Source organism: Cygnus olor, chromosome 1 (assembly GCF_009769625.2).
Source record: "Cygnus olor isolate bCygOlo1 chromosome 1, bCygOlo1.pri.v2, whole genome shotgun sequence".
NCBI lineage: Eukaryota > Metazoa > Chordata > Aves > Anseriformes > Anatidae > Cygnus > Cygnus olor.
In genome coordinates, this window is record NC_049169.1 from 173,651,846 (window position 1) to 173,667,112 (window position 15,267).

At 37.2% G+C, this 15,267-nt stretch overlaps 1 long non-coding RNA gene across 2 annotated transcripts in view; it reads left to right on the forward strand.

Annotated features, from left to right (window-relative positions):
• LOC121061656 overlaps nt 1–15,029 on the forward strand; it is a 58,701-nt gene extending 43,672 nt beyond the window's left edge. For both annotated transcript variants that reach the window (XR_005815204.1, XR_005815205.1), the window contains one exon: nt 13,850–15,029. This is a non-coding gene — a long non-coding RNA (uncharacterized LOC121061656). The remainder of the gene's footprint in view (nt 1–13,849) is intronic.
• The last annotated feature ends 238 nt before the right edge of the window (nt 15,030–15,267 follow it).

Genomic DNA, 15,267 nt, shown 5'->3' on the forward strand with positions numbered 1-15,267 from the left:
AAATTGTCTTCATGCTGAAGAGTACGCAGTTATCAGCTAACTTGGCCTTATTGAGTTAACAGTAAATAAATTCAAGCAAAGCTTTGATGCCACACAGAATCAGAGAATCTGAGAACCACAGAATGGTTGAAAGGGATTTCTGGAAGTTATCTGATCCAACCTCCTGCTCAAAGAGGGCCACCAAAAACAGGTTGCCCAGGACCATGTCCAGATGGCTTTGAAGATCTCTAAAGAGAGACACTCCTTTTCTTTTCTTTCTTTTTTTTTCTCCTTTTCTTTCTTTTCTTTTCTTTTCTTTTCTTTTCTTTTCTTTTCTTTTCTTTTCTTTTCTTTTCTTTTCTTTTCTTTTCTTCTTTTCTTTTCTTTTCTTTTCTTTTCTTTTCTTTTCTTTTCTTTTCTTTTCTTTTCTTTTCTTTTCTTTTCTTTTCTTTTCTTTTTTTCTTTCCTCTCCTTTTCTTTTCTTTTTTTCTTTCCTTTCCTTTCCTTTCCTTTCCTTTCCTTTCCTTTCCTTTCCTTTCCTTTCCTTTCCTTTTCCTTTTCCTTTCCTTTCCTTTCTTCCTTTCCTTTCCTTCATTTCCTTTCCTTTCCTTTCTTTCCTTTCCTTTCTTTCCTTTCTTTCCTTTTCCTTTCCTTTCCTTTCCTTTCCTTTCCCTTTCCTTTCCTTTCCTTTCCTTTTTCCTTTCCTTTCCTTTTTCCTTTCCTTTCCTTTTTCCTTTCCTTTCCTTTCCTTTTTCCTTTCCTTTCCTTTTTCCTTTCCTTTCCTTTTTCCTTTCCTTTCCTTTTTTCCTTTCCTTTCCTTTTTCCTTTCCTTTCCTTTTTCCTTTCCTTTCCTTTCCTTTCCTTTCCTTTCCTTTCCTTTTCCTTTTCCGTCCTTTCCTTTCTTTCCTTTCCTTTCCTTTTCCTTTCCTTTCCTTTTCCTTTCCTTTCCTTTCCTTCCTTTCCTTCCTTTCCTTTCCTTTTCCTTTCCTTTCTTCCCTTCCTTTCCTTTCCTTCCGCTCCGCTCCTTTCCCTTCCTTTCCTTTCTTTCCTTCCCTTCCCTTCCTTCCTTTCCTTTCCTTTCCTTTCCTTTCCTTTCCTTTCCTTTCCGCCCCTTTCCTTTCCTTTCCGCCCCTTTCCTTTCCGCCACTTTCCTTTCCTTTCCTTTCCTTCCCTTTCCTTTCCTTTCCGCTCCCTTCCTTTCCTTTCCTTTCCTTTCCTTCCTTTCCTTTCCTTTCCTTCCTTTCCTTTCCTCTTTCCTTTTCCTTTTTCCTCTTTCCTTTTCCTTTCCTTTCCTTTCCTTGTTCCTTTCCTTTCCTTTCCTTTTCCTTTCCTTTCCTTTCCTCTTTCCTTCCTTTCCTTTCCTTCCTTTTCCTTTCCTTCCTTTCCCTTTCCTTCCTTTTCCTTTCCTTTCCTTCTTTCCTTTCCTCTTTCCTTTCCTTCCTCTTTCCTTTCCTTTTCCTTTCCTTTCCTTTCCTTCTTTCATTTCCTTTCCTTCTCCTTTCCTTTCCTTTCCTTTTCCTTTCCTTTCCTTTTCCTTTTCCTTTTCCTTTCCTTTCCTTTCCTTTCCTTTCCTTTCCTTCCCTTTCCTTTCCTTCCTTTTCCTTTCCTTTCCTTTCCTTTCCTCTTTCCCTTTCCTCTTTCCCTTTCCTCTCCTCTTTCCCTTTCCTTTCCTCTTTCCCTTTCCTTTCCTTTCCTTTCCTTTCCTTCCCTTTCCTTTCCTTCCCTTCCCTTCCCTTCCCTTCCCTTCCTTTCCTTTCCTTTCTTTCCTTTCCTTTCCTTTCCTTTCCTTTCCTTTCCTTCCTTTTCCTTTCCTTTCCTTTTCCTTTCCTTTCCTTTCCTTTCCTTTCCTTTCCCTCTTCTTATTTATTACCCTTCTGGGATTCTCATGCGCTGCACACAAATTACATGTGGTAAACTGAGATTTGAATTTTGTTTTGTGTACCACACCTAAAAATGAAATGCTACAATATATCTAAGTTAGATAATCATTTCAGTCTAGTCCTCAAATTAGCAGATACCCTGCTTTACCCCTGAAAGATCGCACAGCAAAGAACATTACACAGTCTTTTCTAATAGAAGTCTATATGAAGACTTTTTCTTCAGAACAGGCAGTTACATCTAGGGTTCAGTAAATTGGGTTACAATGAAAAGGAACTAGTATAGAATAGATAATCCATGCAATATTTTGTGGATTTAGCCAACGTCCCCCCGTTTCAAAAGTGCAATTCATAATCTCCAGTTTGTGCATTTGAATTTATTAAATTACAGTTTGACTCATCTGCTTGATAGAATATGTGTTTCTGAGTTGATTAGGAAACAGGTTTTATTCTGAGAGCTTTTCTGCCAGCTCTTAAACATATCTCATCAGCTAATAAATTTCGAAGCTTGATTTAAATTGCATGATTCAACAATATTAATCCATACTTAAGGTTTTTCAATTAAAATTGTAGAATTAGCACCAGCTGTAGTTTGTTCCATTTACTTTGAATAATCTAGGTGTCCCATATTATTAAGTCTAGTTTTAACATCATCATGAAAGAGTAGAGATTTTCTTTCTTTGGTAGATAATTTCTGTATTATTTTCCATTCTACAGTCAAATAGCCTAAATTATGTCAGTTTCTTTTGTGCTTGTTTAAGGAGCTTATAAAAGCAGTGTAGGCCATAGAGTGGAACTGTTCCATTCTTTTCTTACAGAAAGAATACTGAAGATACCAAGATCAATCTTTATATCTTTGAATCCTTAAAGCTGTGTTTTGTCATAAGTATAACAAACAAACAAACAAAAATCAGAAATGAAGTCAATCTAGGAAAAAAGTTTATCTTGCTTTTCACCAAGCAACTTTTAAACTGAACAATTTCAATAAAATCTTGATCCCTCTCATTTATCTCTGCTATGAGAAAGTTCCTTATTTCTCTCATAAGTTGCTGGGCTTCATTTGCATTTAAAATTCCCCATTTCCTATGTGTTTCTCTGCCTGCCTCAGTGTGTTATTCAGATATTTATTCCAGTGGAGCTTGTTCAGCTTCGTTTTTGAGAAAAGGCCAAATCTTCTGGAGCAGGAAGATTTTTTACTTCTGGTCCAAAGTAAAACTAGCATAACAAGGAGTAAAGGTGAACTTCCTCTCTTAGCCCCAACTACTTCAATTATTTACAACTATCTTTATGTTTACATGACAAATGCATAACATAAATATACTTTTTGTTAGAACATTTTGCATTTATGTACAAATTAGTTAATTCTCATTTGCTTTACTTCTGTTCATTTGTTCAATGACAAAAATATATATATATAGATAATGAAAATAATGGAAAAATTTTCTTACGTTTTCATTGGTGAAAGAGGACTGGAAAAAATATGTTTTTTTTTGTTTTGTTTTGTTTTGTTTTGTTTTTCCCCCAAGAATCTGAGAAGAAGAATTTTCTGAAAAATTAAAAGATTCTGAAAGAGGAATCTCTATAGGTGGAGAAAATTCTACTCTGTAAGATTTTATTACTGTAAAAACCATTTTTTCTGTATGTAGAAACATTTCTTTTTGTTATCCCAAATATTTTTAATCACATGCATTTCCATTATAGCAATAGCAAATATAATAAACTCTACCTATGCTATATGTAAGTGATAAGATTCAGGAGCGTAGTCCAGTGTTTTCAAAGTGAGTAGCTTTTTGGATAACACAGATCTTCTATTTTCCTACTTAAGAAAATTAAAACTGTATTTTTAAAACAGCTTTACCTCAGTGCTCTTTAAAATAGTTTTTCTTTAAATTATATCATCTTAAAAACTGTCACTTAGCAGCACTGGAAGCTTTTGAAAGTCTCAGCTGTGTTACCCAAACCATTCTTCACAGAGTAAGGCACAAACTGAAAAAAAAAAAAAAGGTATATATATATATATATACATCTATCTTTTTTTTTTTTCTGTTTTGTTGTTGTTGTTGTTGTTTTTGTCTGAAGTGATTGTAGGAGCAGATTTCTGATTTTCGTTTGTGTTTGTGTTTACAGACATTAGCTGATGCCTAACACTGAGGGGGTATTTTGGATACAGTCTGGTCATGACACAATGCTGCTGTCAAACCAGTAATCAAGACAACATATTTTGCAGGAAATGTTTATGTAAAGACTTTTATTGCGAAAGACTAAGTAATGTGCTCTGTTGTGTGGTCTTTATGGGGGAAAGAAGGGCTTCTACTCATCTGATCACAGCACTCTTAAGTTCTTTTGTATGCTTATGTATTGACATAGCAAAAGCTACGTCAGCAGCAGTAGCAAGAACAGCCAAATGGCATTTACAGGTTTCTCATCCCACTACTTCTCCCAGAGTTCATTCTTTCTTATCACCAACTTCAATGTACCCTGGCCTCTCTATAAGCAGACAAGTAAATTATTCTTCCCCACAGTAGATTCTCCTGTTCAAGAAGATGCATTTCCATCTACAAAGACAGCATCTTCCTCAGATGTAACAAATACAGAGTCAGCTTGCAGCACAAAACTTCAACTGTCTTACTAAAACTATGCAGATAGATAAATTTTTCCTTCCTCTAAATCAGACAGACCTCACCAGGGAACTCATTATCTTTGAGGGTCCTTTGAGGGTTTTTTTATTTTGCCTTGCTGATCCACTCCATCTCTGTCATCAGTATAGTAAAAGGATCAGTGATGTTTTGTCCTGTTTTTTGTTTGTTTGTTTGTTTGTTTTCTTACGATATGACTGATGCTCTCAAAGTTTGTTTTGAGAAGAGAAAGAACAAAGGATTATTTTTTTTCCCCTGAGGTTTATAAATGTTAGATTCCAAAATGGTGTAATTGGATTTACAAAGTTTTTCGTCCTGAAGTAGCAATAAGCAAAAAGTCAAAATCTGCTCCTGAACACCCTATGTTTATGTGAATAAAAATATGAAGATCTTGACATGAATTAAAAAGTGAGGATTTTAAAATCTGAATACACATCCAACTTTACAGATGGACTCCAAACTATGATGAGACTAGTTCGAATCCCCAGAATATAACATGCCTGAACTTTGTAAGGGGAACTAAGTCCAGATCTGGATTTGAGTTTATCTGGTGGAGCCCATCTGTATTTTGAAATCGCATTACACGAGTGTGTGGGATGCATGTGAGAATGGAATACTTGATGAGGGCTGCTATCAACCTGAAACAAAATACATTTTATGAACATGTGTGCTCAAAAAAAAACTTGACAGGTGGCACCCTAATGGGATGAACCTGCACAAATTTGCCACCTTTAACCAGCACACTGTTTGTAGAAGCAAACCGACAGACCTGACTGGCTTTGTTGACATAGCTTTAAAGCAGGCCATTGTTTCAGAGTGCATTAGCATACACATGCAATGGCAAGACACGCTTGATTTCATGTTTTTTTGTTTCTGCTTCTTTTTTTTTATTTTTTTTTCCTCTTTTCTTGTCACGGATGGTGCAGAACTTGCTCCTGCTCATCACTCTCTTTTAATCTGGCCCAGTGATGAAGCAGACGACTGGGGCGAGCTTGGCAGTTGAAGGATCCAGATGCTAAACTCCAGGATTAATTTCTCTAGCAGAGGCATCTGGGAGTCAGATCCTCTCCCCTGACTTTCCTGGCAGCTTGGTTTAACCCCCAGAAATCCAAAAGGCTCATTTTTGTTTTAAACTGGGAGTTGTTATTCTGGAAGGTAAAGGACTGCCAGATTGCCTTTGTCAAATGAAGGAATTTGTATTTAAATATCAGTGCCTCAATCTTCCCAGGTTTAGGAGCTCAGTCACTGAAGACCTCTGTATTCAATAATGATGCTTTCCTTTGGCATCTTCCTCAGAATATGACAAAAGAATGAAGTTGACATTAGCGAGAGAGAACAATGAAGAGGAAAAAAAAAAAACAAAAAAAAAAAACAAAACAACAGATACAGTGACATTAAAACAGGGAAACACAATCCTGATCCATGAAGAGTGACAGTCAAAGTAGCTTTATTGATGTAGAAGTGTAAAACTTGTGTAAATGAGATCAGGTCAACATCATTTGACCTTAGCTTTTTCTTCTTCTTCATTATTTTTTTTTCCTTGAGAAATGACCTTCTTTTATACATCATGACAGGGAAATAATCTGGAACAGAACCACAGAATGAAGAAATCTTGCATTCTTCCAGTAAACCTTTTCCCCCTGTAGCAGTAGTACTTCATGAAATTAAGCCCTGAATATTAAACTCATTTCAGATTTTACATCATGCATACTGTAGTTGCATTGACTATCAGTCATCAGAAGCCCTAAAGCTGTATAAACACAGTATGGATTTCTAGTGATAGTATGAATATAATGCACTGGCTTTTTAAAAATAACTTATTTTTATTGAGCAATACGGGTTCAAGATGCACCACAAATACATATAATTTCACAGCAATTTAATTAGGAATAGAATTAAGGTAACAAATGAGATTGAAAGTGTAACTACTATAGAAAATACTTAACAGCTGTATATAATATAGTGAATGCTCGGTTTCACTTTTGAAACCAGTTCCTTTTATATGACCATATGTAAACTAATATATGAACTTTTGAAATATCACATCAACTACTGGTTAAAACAACAATGAAAAAACAAAAACAAAAACATATATAACAACAAATATAGCCCACATATAGCCCACATTTCAAAAACAGATGGGGTTATGTTCAAACTTTTTTTTTCTCTTCCTGCTAATGGGTCATTCAAACACATTTTACAACTTCTCTTTATGAATACTTCTTTAAAAGAGGAATTTCAGTAAGCTTTGTGGAACAGTAGGAAAAACTGAAAGTCCACAGTTAGCATTGCTAGCACAGAGACAGAAGGTGATCTTAAATGTTACATTTATGTTAAAGAGTTATTCTGCTGCCTCTAGTAGTGTTCTTGTCCAAAAGGGCTCTCTAAGGCAGAAGAAGTTAGAATCCAGCTCTGGCAGAGGAGAGAGAAAGCTACAGTATGGGATTACTCCTTTGCCTTCTTGGGTGAGTACATTCTACCTAGAACGTAGACATAAATCTTACCTTGAAGGCAATCAGTGAGTTTATGCACATTGTTTCCACATTTGTGTTGCATCCACAGTTCAGCTAACACGCAGTCAAAATCAGATGGATTTTATTTAAGATGATAATACTGTGTGCGCAGTTTAAGTAGTGCGTCTGCTTATGTGTTGATCTGAAAAGCGACCTGAGACTTTTTTTGGCTGCTGTCAAGGTCTAATATGATGCCAAAATCCGTGACCTATGGTTCACTGGTGGTGGCAGAGGTCTCACAGTTGTTCGTGAGCAATAAATTACATGCTCTTGATTAGAGAATTTTGGAGTACGGCTTTGGTCAAGGCCTTGTCAAGCAAAATAGAAGCAAGAAATGATGGATCAGCAGAGGGATTAAAGTCTGATCTGAAGAAATACATTGAGGTGTCTCTGAGGATAATCACACCTTTACTCCAATTAAGGAAAAGTCACCAGTATTATATATCGGAAAAGAACATGAGTAGTCTCTAACCTGTGTTCATGGCACCTTGTAAAATTAGAGTTTTCTTGCCTGGGGCAGGATCCTTTATAGTAAGTATGTTGCAAGATGGTATTAAGTCACCTGTCTGCACTTACTACAGCCCCTCTCCCTTCCAAGCACTGTCATCATGGGCTAAGTCCTGACACCACCAAAATCAAAGACAAAATTCCAACTAACTCTTCTGCTGCTATGATTACCGTGTTTTACATTACAAACATATCTTGTTTGATTTGTGATAGGTAGGAAATTTTGCATTTTGGGCTGAATAGGAGAAAGAAAAATCAGTGCTTCTCATTGAAAGGAGTTTATTTGTGAACTGTTTAGTTTTATGTAATTTGTAGTTTTATCAATCTGCAGATGGCCTCTGGTGGGAATTTTGGTGGGAATGACACCCAATGTCTTTTAATTTTTAAGATATTTTGTCCTTTTCTTCAAAACTGCTGCAATTCACACTGAGTTACTCTTTAGAACATCCTAGCTCTGGTATCAGAGAACTAGCACAGAATATAAAGTCTCAGAAAAAATATTCCTCTTAAGGAGTTCACTTCTGTCAAATAAAACAAGAAAAAGCCTTGTCATTTTTAAGTACCTTTTTCAGAGTTTGTAACAGGAGGCATGAAGTCACTGTGAATGGTTCATCATGTCAGGATGGTGAATTATTCAGATATTTGAATCACTGAAATAGCTATTTAGCACTAAGGTTTATAAAAAAGGACACAGGTGGTGATGTCACAGTAGAATTATTTAATTTAGTCATACCATTTTCAAAATAAGAATTTGAAGGTATGTTCTTCAATCATGTCATTAAGGCATATAATATCATTGTTTAATTTAGAGTTAGAGACTGTATGTTGTCTCTAAACAATGTTGATATTACGCTTTTTTTCATTTATATGGGTCCCGATGATATCCTTGCTTGGCAAATTGCTACTGTGAGAAACTCTGTAGATCAATTTAATTTTCAGTAAAACCTTGCTACAAAAACAACCAACCAAACAACAACAACAAAAACCACCATCCTATGATTAATCCAGCAGAGCAGGTAAAAAGTGTAGGAACTTTTCTTAAGAGACATAAATTACTTTTTTTATCCACATATATAAACAAATTGGTTTGAATAAAGGAACATTCCGAACAATAGCAATCAAACCAGCCATTTTTCATTGAAAAACTGAAATTTTGTGCCAAACTGACTTTTCTTTATCACATCTATGTCCGCTCCTAAAATATTTGAGAATTTCAATATGTTTTTGAATCAGATGCTTGAAGGTGTGGGGTTGTGTCATGCTGGTTGGAAACCAATAGCTCATCTGAAAATGCAGAAATACTACATTGCATTTATAGAAGAAATGGAAGGTATAGTGGCTAAACATGAGTGAGTAGGCCTGATTTTTTTTTTTTTTTTTTTGGAAAGGAAGCATTACGCAACGTCTCTGGGGTTCTTCAATTGGTCTTCTAAATTTTTTTGTAATACTTTGTACAAAACCACTAAATAGTCTTTCCTTTTCAAAACTTTACCAAAATGAGATTTTTGAATTTCTAGTTGATAACCTAATATAAACAAGTGTGCCCTTGGTGTCTAGAAACTGGATACAAGAGCCTAAGACCTTAAAAAAAAATATATATATATATATATATATATTCACTTTCTTCAGTTTTATATTCCAGAAAATGAAAGGGCCATTAGGTGTCAATTTTAACAGAATGTTCCTTCTTGAGTTGCACCTAGGAAGGATTGTCAATGAAAAATGTTCACTTGTGAAGTATTTCAGAGCAAGTAATTAAACTGCAGCTCCCTCTGTTCCATGGCTTTTATTTGGACTTCAGTTGACTGTGTCACCCTTTTGCTCAGACAAATGCTGTTAAATGCTATTTTGAACTCTCATGCTCTAAAAATGCATTTTTCTTTAGTTCTCTTGACATACCAAATCAGCTGTGGAATATGAAAGTATAAGTATATGAGATACGTATGGCATATTTTGCCTTCTTCCTAAGAAGAAAATATAAGGCCAACAGATCTGGCAAGCAGTCTTTGCCTTTTGAGCCTTGATAACATCTTTTACACACGAGGTCCTTTAGTAAACTTTTGAATCTAATCTTGAGTCAAACACTTCACAGCAGAGATTGTGTCCTTACTTTTTTTTTTTTTTTTTTTTTGGACAGAAATCTAATCTAAAGCTATGAGGCAATCAAAAGATTATTTACAAGGATGTTATTATGCTCCATTCACTATATAAATATCAACTTGTGGGAAATAGTGTACAAGACATAGAACAAAAATTATCATAATTCCTATGTCCATACATGTTCAGTCATTGCCATAGTATTCTTTTGTGTGTGTGTGTGCCTTTTTTTTTTTTTTTTTAATAATGTGTCATTATTAGGTTATTTGTGTTCCAGTAGTGCCATTTCTGCAGAGTGAATGTCTGCCTGAATAAAATGGAATTGTATTCTTATTTCTAACAAAACAGAGATTTTTCATTTAATAAGAGATATATAATTCCATTAAGCATCAGATTAAACTAATAGATGTTAGGAGCAAGGGGTATAAGAATCAAAGGGTTAAGCCTTTCAGCTGACAGAGGCAGCTTTGTCCTAATGACACCTTTCATTAAAATATCTGCTTAAAAAAGTTAGTTTTTTGCCCCCTCATTCCTATTGAAAAGCAGTTCCACAAACTGAGTCCTCTGTGTTAGAAACCTTTTCTTAATTTCCAAACTAAATGTATTCATAGCCAGATAATATGCATTTGTACTTGTGCCAAGATCATCCTTTTGTTTAAGTATTTCTTATCTCTCTCTGGTGTTTATCCCTGATGTACTTGAAGGGAATAGTCACAGCCTCCTCTGGCTTTCATTTTGTTATGAGAAAACACTGGATGTTTATCTCAGGAGATACTCTCCATAATTCCAGTGATCCTACAAACTCTTATTTGTACCCATTTTAGTGTGAATGAATACTTTTTATCATGAATGGCAAAAATTGTGCACGATAGTACACACAGGTCTTTACTAGTATACTGTACAATGGTGTTTGTGATTTCTCTTCTTTCCTGGAAATATTTGGTCTAATGCATCCTAAGTTTGCCTGTTTTGCAGCTACATCGCCTTCATAACCTATAGTCATCCTGTGACTAACTGAATGCAGTTCTTACCCTTTCATTCTTTCAAACTGAGGAACTCCTGTTTGATAGCAAGAGCATTGTTATTCATTCCAAATTACATTACATTGTACTCTATACTATTCACTTTAATTTCTATTAGTATAATTTACTAAATCAAATTCTTTATTGCAGTCCATATCTGTCACTTCTCCTTCATTTCCTTTATCTGCTAGTCATTTAAAATCATCTACAAAGAATATCTAGCTAGTCTATTAGCCTGGCTATCATAATTTTAATGAGCTTGTTTTTTCTTTTCTTTTTTTTTTTTAATCTTATTTTATGTTTACTTTTATATCTTAACTCATGTTTTTCTTCAAATTAGTTCTAAATTAGTACATAATGATAATTATACAAATAACTTTTTTTTTTTTTCCTCAACTCTGATGGTGCTATCTGGCTTGAAAACAACAGATACACCCCTCTGAAAGAGTTAAAATTAGATGAGAGATCATTTCATCTTTCTGATAGGGATTATCCTGTCATCCATTTTGAGTGCATTGAATATCTAGAGGGAATTTTATGTATATATATATTTTTTCTGCATCTTACTTATGGTAATTTACATTTGCAGACCCTGATTTCTAAAAACTAGCTTGCCTCTTCTGGTATGCTTAATGCCCTCAACTTTACTGAAAACTGAGGCAAAATATTAATTCAGTTTTGGGGTCATATCTAGATTATATTTAATCTCTTTCCTTGATCTAGTTTTAATTATGTGGATAAGGAACTTTTCAGTATTTGTTTTAATATCCTTTGCAAGATGTAATTTATCTTGGCTTTTGCAATTCTCACTTTTTCTCTAAACATATTGACCTGTAACACACAACTCTTGCTACTGATTAAACCTTTTTCTTTTTCTTGCAGCCTTACTGCTTTTCTTACTTTTAAAGACACTATTCATCCCTTTAGATCTGAGGCTCTTTTCTACAAGTTTCCTTTACTTTGCTTGTAATGAAAATTGAAGAAAATTCCTGTACTTTTGACTAAGTCAGATTCTAAGCCTCTGCCACATTCAATTCCACTCTTTCAAGTTTTCTCTTTTGAATTTAAACCTTAATTATAGAGGTGCTTTTATTTGGTTCCCCTTCACTTCTGCTGAGTCACTCACAACCACTTGATCCAAAGTTACACCACTTACAACCACTTGATAAAGAGTTTTTAATAGTAGTGCCTCATCTGAGTCTCTACCGTCACAGAATTCCTATTAGGAAATATAATTAATATGAATTCACATGAGTTTATCAGAAGTAGACAGTCACCCCTTGTATATATAAGTATGAACAGCTGCATTTCTACCATTGTTAGAAGACTGACTCTATTCCCCATTTGTAGGAATGACCTGAGGAGGAAAACAAAACAAAACAAAACAGCAAACAACAAAAACAAACAAACAGGAAATGATCACTGGTAAACTTTGGAGATGACACAGTAATTGAAGAAAGACAGCCAAGTAGTAGTGAAGAAAAAGGATTACTGCCACTGCACTATTCAATCTGTCAAGGCAGACTGCACATAAATAATATGTGCATAATAGACTGCACATAAATAATAATAAATAAATATAAAATAACATAATTATATAGACAAAGAAAATGTCCATGAAAGAAGAGAATAAATTGCTTAAGATCTAGGACTAGATCTTGTCCTGAGTCCTCTATCTCAAAGCTAACCAAAGAGCAGGGTCACGCTGACTGTTGGTTTAATTCAATGCTAATTATTCAGTGGAAAGTAGAAAAACTTGTAGGAGAGATAGAGACCCTCTCTCATGAAAGAGTCAAAATATGCAGGAACCCAATTTACAGGAAGGATTGTATCTTTCATATATCATGGTGTAGTGGGTTTACATGGCAAGGTTTTGGTAGCGGGGTCTATGGGGGTGACTTCTGTGAGAAGAATCCAGAAACTGCCCCATGTTAGATAAGGGGCCCATCGCTGGCCAGAGCCAAGCCAATAAGCAAAGTTGTCTGCATCTCTGTGAGAGCAGATTTAAGAAAGGGGGAAAAAAAAACTTGTGAAGAGAGAGGAGTGAGAAACAGCCCTGCAGACCCCAAGGTCAGTGCAGAAGGAGGCCAGGAGGTGCTACAGGCATGCAGCACAAGTTCCCCTGCGGCCTGTGGAGAGGCCCCTGGTGGAGCAGGCTGTCCCCCTGCAGCCCATGGGTCCCACATGGAGCAGATCTCCACGCTGCAGCCCGTGGAGGAGCCCCTGGTGGAGCAGGTGGATGTGGCCTGGAGGAGGCTGCGGCCCATGGAGAGCCCCTGCAGGAGCAGGCCCCGGGCCAGAGCTGCAGCCAGTGGAGAGGAGCCCACGCAGGAGCAGGGGGCCTGTGGGGAGCTGCCGCCCGTGGGGGACCCGTGCTGGAGCAGTTTGCTCCTGACGGATGGACCCCATGGTACGGAGCCATGTGGGAGCAGTTCTTGAAGAGCTGCTGCCTGTGGGCAGCCCCCGCAGGCTCAGTTTGGGAAGGACGGCATCCCGTGGGGGGGACCTCAGACGGAGCAGGGGCAGGGAGTGACCGTGAAGGAGCAGCGGAGATGAAGTGCTGTAGACAAACCACAGCCCCCATTCCCCCGTTTCCTTGCACCACTCGGGGGAGGAGGTAGAAGAAGGTGAAGGGGGGGGGCGGGGGGAGTGGGGGGTGGAGGAGGAAGGTGTTTTTTGTTTCTTTGCTTCTCACTTCTCTAGCTTGTTAGTAATAGGCAATAAGTTTTACTGTCTCCCTGCTCTGAGTCTGTTTTGCCCATCATGATAATTGTTGAGCGATCTCCCTGTCCTTATCGCAACCCTTCAGCACTTTGCATCATATTTTCTCCCCCTTTCTCTCTGAGGAGAGGGACTGGGAGAGTGGTTGTGGTGGAGCTTGGCTGCCCACCTGAGTGTAACCACCACACATGGAAGCTCAAAAATTAACCTGTTAATAAAAATACAGTAATTATTTCTCCACTGGCTGAACTTTATGAGATAAGATGGGCCCAGAAAGGTAAAAGCAGAAAACAAAATAAGGTTGTCTGATAATCAGTTTTACACTACTTACGTCTTCAAGAGGAAAAATTCTTCTATTTTTTGCTGATGTTATTTCCATTTTTTTCAGAGAATCTCTTTGTCTTTTGGTCATCCTAGTTGTAAGCTTTGTTTTTGTTTTTGTTTTTGTTTTAGGAATTGGGTTGTCTCTTCTTTTCTCTCTTTTCTCTTATTATTAGGGCAGTCTGGTGACGTTCCCACTGACTGGAAGAGGGGAAACATTACCTTGATTTTTAAAAATGGAAAAAAGGAAGACCCAGAAAACTATAGTCTCACCTCTGTGCCTGGCAAGACCATGGAGAAGATCCACATAAATGCAGGCTGGGCGGAGAATGAACTGAGAGCAGCCCTGAGGAGAAGGACCTGGGGGTGTGAAACTCAACATGAGCCAGCAATGTGTGCTTGCATCACGGAAAGCCAACTGTATCCTGGACTGCATCAAAAGAAGCCTGGCTAGCTGGTTGAGGCTAGCTGGTAGCCTCTTCTCTGCTCTTGTGAGACCCCACGTGGAGTACTGCATTCAGCTCTGGGGCCCCCAGCACAAGAAGGACAAGGTCATATGAGAAAGAGTCCAGAGGAAAGCCACGAGGATGGAGCACCTCTTCTATGAAGACAAGTTCCGAGAGTTGGGTTCATCCTGGAGAAGAGAATGCTCCATTGAGACATTATAGCAGCCTTCTCGTACCTAACTGGGGCCTGCAGGAAAGCAGGAGAGGGACTCTTTGTCAGGGAGTGTAGTATTAGGGCAAGGAGTAATGGTTTTAAACTAAAAAAGGATAGATTTAGAGTAGGTACTAGGAAGAAATTCTTTCCTATGAGGATGGTGAGGCACTGGACCAGGTTGCCCAGAGTAGTTGTGGATGCCCCATCCCTGGAGAAACCTGGTCTAGTGGAAGGTGTCCCTGCCCATGGCAGGGGGGTTGGTATTAGACAATCTTTAAGGTCCCTTCCAGCCAAACCATTTTATTATTCTATGATTTTGTGTATCTAGAGTGAGTCTCCTAGTCTTGGCTCAGCCATGTACTTGTTGCATAAAATTGAATGAGCCATCCAATATCTTGCCTCAGATTTACCACCTGTGGAATGGTATAAATTATTTCTCTTTCTGCTTCTACAGTGATATTTTACAGTCTCTCTTTCTCTCTCTATACTCTCACTGCTCTCTTCATATTTTTCCAACTGTCAGATAATGACAATGCAATGCTCTTGGCATTGTTATTTTCTCCCAGTATGTTTTACACATTACACTTTACATTTTAATAATTGAATAGAGACCATAAATATCCCTGGGAAAAGGCAATGGATCACTGGACTCTGCTCTTACATGTTTTTATCTTCTTGGCACCTTAATTCTTGATTCACAAAGGCTCAGTTTCAGTAAATAAGATAGAAAGTATTTTCCTCTTTCATTTTTTTCCGTACTGCCACTAGGCTGTAGTCTGGAGCTGAGAGTTCTGGCATTAGGGTTTGAAGGTTTAATCTTGGGTCAAAATGGGCCTAGAATCCAATTTTATGTGTAAACTTGAATCAAAAAGCTGTGCTGTAAAAGGCCTATAGATAATCTCTTCCTTTTTGTAAAGACCTTGTTTTAGGTGTG